The following is an 8,475-nucleotide window of genomic DNA, read 5'->3' on the forward strand; positions in this document are numbered from 1 at the left end:
CAAGCGCTACACGGGTTTCGTGCAGTCTGCTGTCCTGTCTTGACTCTGCGTAGAACCTTCTGAATTGTGTGTGTGTGTGTGTGTGTGTGTGTGTGTGTGTGTGTGTGTGTGTGTGTGTGTGTGTGTGTGTGTGTGTAGTTGATTGATTTGTGGGATTTAACGTCCCGAAACCACCATATGATTATGAGAGACGTCGTAGTGGAGGGCTCCGGAAATTTAGACTACCTGGGGTTCCTTAACGTGTACCTAAATCTGAGCACACGGGCCTACAACATTTCCGCCCCCATCGAAAATGCAGCCGCCGCCGCCGGAATTCGAGCCCGCGACCTGCGGGTCAGTAGCTGAGTACCTTGGCCACTAGACCACCTCGGCGGGGCTGTGTGTGTGAAGTTATTTTCCTTATTATTTATTTTTATCTCTCTTATTTCTCTCTCGCTTTCGAATCTCCTATCGCCCCAGTGCCGGGCAGCATATCGGATCGTATACCTTCTGCAGTTAGCTATACTCGCCTTCTTTTATTTCACTCTATCGCTCGTGTTTTAATCCGGGATGACTTTTTTTGATCTCTAGAATTGAAATACCTATTTAGAGTTCATTTCTGTTCAAACACAATAATAGTTATAATCCGGTCATGTCGTTCTTTTCTTTGAAGAATTGTGTTTAGTCCTTCAAAATAACGAAAGGCGTGCGCACAATTAGCACGACATAGCGTTCTTGATATGAAATTGAAGAAAACCATGTTTTGAAGACAGAAAAAAAACGCAAGTGAGCCACATAATAATCACTGCTGCGAGGCAAAAGAAACTGTTCAATGGAAACAGGCTTTCTTGAGAGTGCACGTGGACTTCGACTTTTACCTCGTAGCGCGGACAAGTGCCGATTCGGCACCACACGTGTACTTGGCGCGATTATGCCACGCTAAATCGAGCCGGTGCTGCAGCGAGTAATCTCAGATAATCCCGGATCATCCCTTCATTAGTAGCGATGGGAGACATTCCAAAGAAGGCTGTACACATGGAGTCCAGCAGTAAGTGCTTAAATACAAACGTGGCCAACTTGTACCACGCCACGTAAGAAGGAAAAATAAATTACCTTCGAAATCTTTACAGATACTCAAAGAAATCTTTTTCTCGCTAATGTTACGTTTTGCTTTCACGCTAGTTAGTGAGTGCGGCGTATGTCCTAAGGAATTGCTGAAACTTTTTTTTTTTGCATTCTTCACCGAAACGACATTCGTGATAACGTACATTTTTGTTTCTTCTTCAAGGTTTCTTAATTTGCTAATGATAACGTTCTGGTTGTCGTTTATATACGTAAATAAGTGACCATGTGCGTTACGTACGGCTTTTACAGCACAGAATGACAACATAAGAGAGTATTTAGGACAAAGCGCTTTCACATGTCTGCTTTTCTGTGTTATCGCTTCAAGAAAAAAAAATAGGGGGGAAGGGGCAGTATGATATCACATGAACTAGCCCGCCAAAACTTTGTGTTGGACGTTGTATAATTAGTTGTATCGGAATCGCACATGAATGCTTCTGCTAATATGTGTATATGTTAGACATGCAGCCTAATTGTGAAGTTGATACTTCTAAATACCTAGATCAAGGCATTTCCACTTTTAGCCTGATTGCTACAATATAGCTACGGATTGCAAATAACGTTCCCTATACCTTTCGAGTCTTTCCGGGCCACTGGCTTTATTAGGTCGAGTATACCAAAGTGTGCTTTTAATCTCTTCTCCTTATGATAATGCTTCGTAGGAAGGCTGGTAAACAGCCGATCGAAAATAGGATATAAGGTCAGGGGGCACAGTGTTGCTTTAGTGATATTAACCGCATGTACGCCTAATAGCAGATTATATTTTATTGGAGTGGCTGTGTACCAGTTGAATGCGAAACGCCTAGTTTAGGAACACAGTACTCTGCTTCTGAACCGTGTAAATTGACGAGGTTAGCTGAAGAGGTTAAAGGAAAGCCCGATGACCTCAGCGAAGGAAAACCTGATCCGAACTGGGGCCTAGCGACAAGGCCTATTCGCGTTAAAAAGGTCCCTTGCCGACATAACACGACACATGCGGACGTACCGACATGTGCAGTACCTTCATTCTTATTTCACGTTTCCGTTTCTGGATTCACATCAAAGCGCTTCACCAACCCCATTAAAAACAAAAGAAGTAAGGAAGCAAGTTCTTATTTGGTATCTGCTCTTTTGGTATTGACTGCTGCTGCCTACACATATATGCGCTACTAGTTCTACTATATTGGGAGCAGTCGCACCGTAGTAAGGTTGACGATACTGGAAAGGTAGTCGTGTCATGCATGTTAAAAGCGTTCTATTCTCTGATCAGCTTCTTTGGGGTGTCAGTGCGCAATTCAATGGATGTGTATATTTGTATGCCGCTCTATGCCGCTGCTTCTCTGAATATCGCTGTATTTAGATGCACTCATTTGGGTCGATACGATTGATTGCGTCTCACGGGCTCCTTGAAATGTGCGTTAATGAGCACACTTGAGCGAGAGAAACACAGTGAATGCGGTTCATCTTGCTGCTTTCCTTAGACTTGGTAGCAGTGGTTGGCAGCAGTGGTTGCGGCTGTGTACAAGCATTGACCCTTGTGTTCGCTCCGTCCAGGTGGTGAATCTTATCTGCACGGCTTACTGGACAGCACTGCTTAGCTGCTCCTGCTGTATCCTCGGCACGTGCAGCTACGTCACTGAACTTCAGCCGCTACGTTCGCCATCTACCGGACAAGGAGCCCTACAAATAGACCATCGTTTGCCATTGCTTGTCATTTTGGCAGCAGTGGTTGCGGCTGTGTACAAGCATTGACCCTTGTGTTCGCTCCGTCCAGGTGGTGAATCTTATCTGCACGGCTTACTGGACAGCACTGCTTAGCTGCTCCTGCTGTATCCTCGGCACGTGCAGCTACGTCACTGAACTTCAGCCGCTACGTTCGCCATCTACCGGACAAGGAGCCCTACAAATAGACCATCGTTTGCCATTGCTTGTCATTTTGGCAGCAGTGGTTGCGGCTGTGTACAAGCATTGACCCTTGTGTTCGCTCCGTCCAGGTTCGTTGCTTCTCGGTGCACTCCTTTCTGTTTTGCCTTTTTTCTCGCTTCCACTGCTGCCTTCAATATATTTTATATAGTTTATTTTTTTTATTTTGTGTCTTGTGTCTTGTGTGTTTGTGTCTTTATTTTGTGTCTTGTGTTCCGTATTTTGAGTATACTTTTCTTCATTACTTATCTTGAGAATGCCGACTTGCGCGGAACTAGCAAAGGAAATACAGGCTCTTCGGCAGGAGGTAGCAGAGATGAAAACAAGCCTTGTGATGTTCAATGACCTCTGTGAACGTGTAAAGAATGACAATGAGGCACTAACTAAAGAAAACAAGGTCCTGAGGGATGAGAATAAGAAGCTCAGTAAACAAATGTGTGATCTCGAACAATACTCGCGACTTAATAATGTTGAACTGAAGGGAATTCCCGAGACAAAGGGCGAAGACTGCTTGGCAGTCGTCCAGGTTATCGGTGAGAAGATTGGTTGTCCAATTGCCGATACAGACATAGACGCCGCGCATCGGGTGCCCGCAAAGAATGGAAGCAACATTATTGCGCGATTCTGTTCCAGAAACAAGAAGGCTGAATTCGCTAAAAAGGCAAGAAAGGCACGCTTGTCTACCACAGATATAGGGTTTTCTCAGAGCACAGGCCCTAAACCTGTGTATGTGAATGACCATCTCACACCAGAACGAAAGCGCCTCTTTGCACAGGCACTTGCGCTTAAGAAGGCCAATCAGTGGAAGCATCTCTGGACTGACAATTGTACAATCAAAGCCAGAAAGGCGGATGACAGTCGCGTGTTTCGAATTGCATGCGCAGAAGATCTCCGAGTATTCTCCTAGTTATCCTATCAGTCCCAATTTTAAACTGACCTTAGATCAACATGGCTGCGTTCTCGTGCCAGCAAACATCAGAATTGCTACTCGAGAAGTCACCATCCCTATCACTACTTCACTTAAACATTCGCAGTCTTAGAAAGCACCAGGATGACCTTGTTGCGTTGATTTTCTTGCTTAAACATTCATTCTCTGTCATATGTTTATCTGAAACTTGGTTGTCTGGTAATGAGGATAACTTGTACGGATTGCCAGGTTATTATTCCGAATACTGTAATCGGGAGCTCTGTCGTGGTGGCGGTAGTGCCATACTTGTCAACTCATCCTTAACCTACACACGCCGTAGTGACATAATCTTTAATAATATTTTATGTGAATCTGTTTGGCTTGAATTCAACCATAGTGTTATACCATTGAATAGCCGTAGTACTATTATAGCTTCCATTTATCGGTCACCTTCATCGTCGTATTCCGATTTTTGTAATCAGTTAAGCATCATTCTTAATAACCTAGTGAGGGAAAATAAAAACGTTGTCTTATGTGGTGATTTTAATATAAACATTATTGATCCTGATAGTGCATCGTGCTTAGAATATATGAACTGTTTATACTGCTATGGCTTTACGTCGCATATTTCAGCACCAACTAGAAACGATTTACTAGGTTCGAATACCCTAATAGATCATATTATCTCCAACATTTCCACTGAACACGTAGCAGGTGTAATAGATCATAGCATTACAGACCATAATCCCGTATTTTTCATTCTGGGCTCCGAAAATACCAAGGCCAGTAACATCTCTACGAAACGCCGATTCGACGCAGACAAGTTTGTGCAAATAATTAGCACAGTAGACTGGACATCGGTGACTAATCTAGACTGCGCAGAAAAGGCTTTTGAGTCTTTCTCAGAAGTAATAGCTTCAGGTATAGATGCATCCACCTCTTCCACTACTGTCACGAAGTGGTATCGTTCCCCTAGAAATCCATGGATAAGCAACTCGTTGTTGAAGTCCATTAATAAAAAGAATAACCTTCATAAGAAACTAAAGTCGCAGCCTTATAATCTCGCATTAAAATGCCGCTTTCACAAATACTCAGCAACATTATCTTCCTTACTTAGGTGTGCTAAGCGCAATTACTACCGGAATCTCATTGTAAAAAACACGGGTAACACGAGACGCTGCTGGGAAATCATTAAAGATTTCTTGAACATGAAAAAATGCTCAGATCCCACAATAAAAATAAAGCAAGGCGACGAAATGTATACCGACCCTGTAAGAGTGGCCGCCACGTTCAGTGAGCATTTCTGCGCATCTGCGGATACGCAGCAATCACCAGGTCATTTACGCAATATACCACGGTGTACTCATTCTTTTTATCTTCATTCCACGTCTGCAGATGAAGTCCTTCAGGTCATCACATCACTAAAGACCACAAGTGCTGGTTTAGATAATATTGATCCTTTTAAAGTAAAGCTAGTTTCAAACTTAATATCCCCACCTTTGGCAGTAATTATTAACAAGCTGTTTTCAGCGGGTGTGTTTCCGAGCTGCCTTAAGGCTGGTAAAATAGTTCCAGTTTTTAAGAAGGTTGATAAGACTTTTGTACAGAATTATAGGCCAATCTGTATCCTGCCTTTCTTCGGTAAGGTAATTGAAAAGTTATTCCACATTAGATTAATGCGTTATCTGACAAAATTTAATCTTTTATCTCAACAACAATTCGGATTCCGTCATGGATATTCAACTGAGCTGGCACTAATTACCCTAACGGAGGAAATTAAACAAGCTATTGATAGAGGGTTACTTGTGGGATCTGTGTTTATCGATTTGACGAAGGCTATTGACACTATAAATCATCACGTTCTACTTGCTAAACTCGAATCATTTGGTATGTCTGGTCCGCCACTAAGTTTTATTAAGAGCTACCTCAGTAACCGGTCTCAAATGGTTCATGTTAATGGCCATCTTTCAACGCCCAAGTTAATTAACGTCGGTGTTCCACAGGGATCAATTTTAGGCCCACTTTTATTTTTGATGTTTATTAATGATCTACCTACAATTCTTACAAGGACCAAGTGCATACTTTACGCTGACGACACAACCATCTTTCAGTCATCTAAATCAGTTTCTTCACTCCAGTCTGACCTCAACACAGATTTACATAACATAACTTTATGGTGCCAGGCCAATTATCTTCAGATCAATGCTACTAAAACCGTGTTTATGTTGTTCCATTCCCCGCGCATTTCACTTGACATACAACCTTCCCTTCACATTGGTAATACCGTCATAAACATTTCCAGTGAAGCGCGGTTTCTTGGCGTCATCTTAGATAGCGAACTAAAATTTCATAAACATGCAGCATCACTCGCTAAAAAGATTGCATTTGGTATTCACGTTATCATCAAGACACGAACTTATTTTCCGCCTCACATCATACGTACTTTGTATTTTGCTTATATTCATAGCCATATTTCGTATTGCGTATCATCTTGGGCCAACACATATTTCACGCACATCGAACGTTTGCAGCGACTTCAGAATCAAGCAGTTAGATTAATGACTTTCAGCCCATTTTACTTCTCCTGCAGCTCGTTGTTTTCTCAGCTTAACATACTCCCATTGAGACAATTATTTTGTCATAGAATGTCCGTTGTCGCCTTTAGACTCATCACGCATGACATTTTTATTGCATGCATTGATCATCGTCACTTAACTAATGGTAACATCACCAGGTTTTCTCAGTGCCATAATCTTCTTTTGCCGGCCGTAAGGACAAACTACGGCAGGTTCTCAACCTTATTTACTAGCATAGCCATTTGGAATTCATTGCCTTTCGAATTGAAATCATCGCATAACATCCATATTTTCACTTCGCGTAGTAAGAAATATTACGTTCAGGAATTAATCAACTCATCCGATTTGTGTAATTAACTGTTAATAGCTTTCCACAGTTTTGTGCTTTTTTACTACTTCAATTTGCCATTGTATAATTGATAACACTGATAATGAAACGTGTTACATTTGTCACGTAGAGTTCATTAATATTGTTTTTTGTCTTAACTTGCTTTTGATTGTTTCCTTGTTATTTTTCAATAGTGAGTATTACCATTATGTTGTGTATTGATCGTGTTTTTATTGTTAATCAAGATTATTCATTATTACTCACAAGACCGTATACTATTGCTGTATTTTTTTGTAATTACCCCATCCATGTAGCCATAGGAGGTCCCCCTGTCAGTTTCTCTGAAACTTTGGGACCTCCTGCTGTAATAACGCTAACCATGTAACTCAACTGAACTATTTAATAAACTTGACTTGACTTGACTTGACTTGACTTGTTCTTAGTGCTGCGCAAGGTCCCTTTGGCAAATAACACACTTTGTTGGCATCGAAGTCTCTACCGTTGTGCTGCTTACATATATGCTGTGTTTCCTGCCATTAAGGTGTACTTGTCATACAAAAGAACACAAAATAGAAGGGGAAGTAGTCGCCCAAAGTGACAGTTTTTTTTAATATAGTATGACCGGTATAATAACGTAACAACATTTCCGGCAGATTCCACTGGATGCCCGGTAAAGAACCCTAGGTGGTCAAAATTTTCGGACCCCTCCACTGTGGCGTCTCTCATAATCACATGGCGTCTCTCATAATCACAAGGCTCACGGTCTGACGGAACATTAGTACTAAGCGTATAGCTCAATCGTCAGTTTTATCAAAACGAACAGCACGCTGTGGTGAGATGATATGCATATCGTGAGTAGCGATCATTGGCGTACTTTTACGGCGTTGACGGACAGTTGATCTATAGTTAACTGAGTCATATGAGGACATCTGTAATGTGTATTACGTTGTCATAAACATTGTCAATACATTGCCTTTGTACTTAGGGGTGAAGCTCCTTAGGGTGTGGCCCTGCCGCGGTGGTCTAGTGGCTAAAGTACTCGGCTGCTGACCCGCAGGTCGCGGGATCGAATCCCGGCTGTGGCGGCTGCATTTCCGATGGAGGCGGAAATGTTGTAGGCCCGTGTGCTCAGATTTGGGTGCACGTTAAAGGACCCCAGGTGGTCTAAATTTCCGGAGCCCTCCTCTACGGCGTCTCTCATAATCATCTGGTGGTTCTGGGACGTTAAACCCCACATATCAATCAATCCTTAGTGTGTGGGTCATTCCCTCCACCTCTGTAGTATGTACGTAGCCACCCCTAGTTTGTGAATTGCTTAATAGATGGCGTTTTGTGTACATGCCCTTGGAAATAACATCACTAGGTGGCATTAGTGGTTTAGTGGAATGGTGCTAGTTTTAGGGTCAGACAGACGGATGGACGGATGGAGAGACGGATGAACGGAAGGGTGGACGAACGTTTCGCACCCTTCATCATCATCCACTCTGTGGATATGCTTCAATTTTGGCTTGAATCAGTTTCAAGCACTGGTGAGGCTCTGCGGTAGAAAGCTTGAGTGCTACGCAGAATGCACAAGTTCAATACCAACACAAACTGTGACGTTACTTTTACGTTCATTCGGATTTCGCGCTCAGTGACAACGCCACCAACGTCGGTATAGT

The sequence above is a fragment of the Rhipicephalus microplus genome, chromosome 4 (genome assembly GCF_043290135.1).
Source record: "Rhipicephalus microplus isolate Deutch F79 chromosome 4, USDA_Rmic, whole genome shotgun sequence".
Lineage (NCBI taxonomy): Eukaryota > Metazoa > Arthropoda > Arachnida > Ixodida > Ixodidae > Rhipicephalus > Rhipicephalus microplus.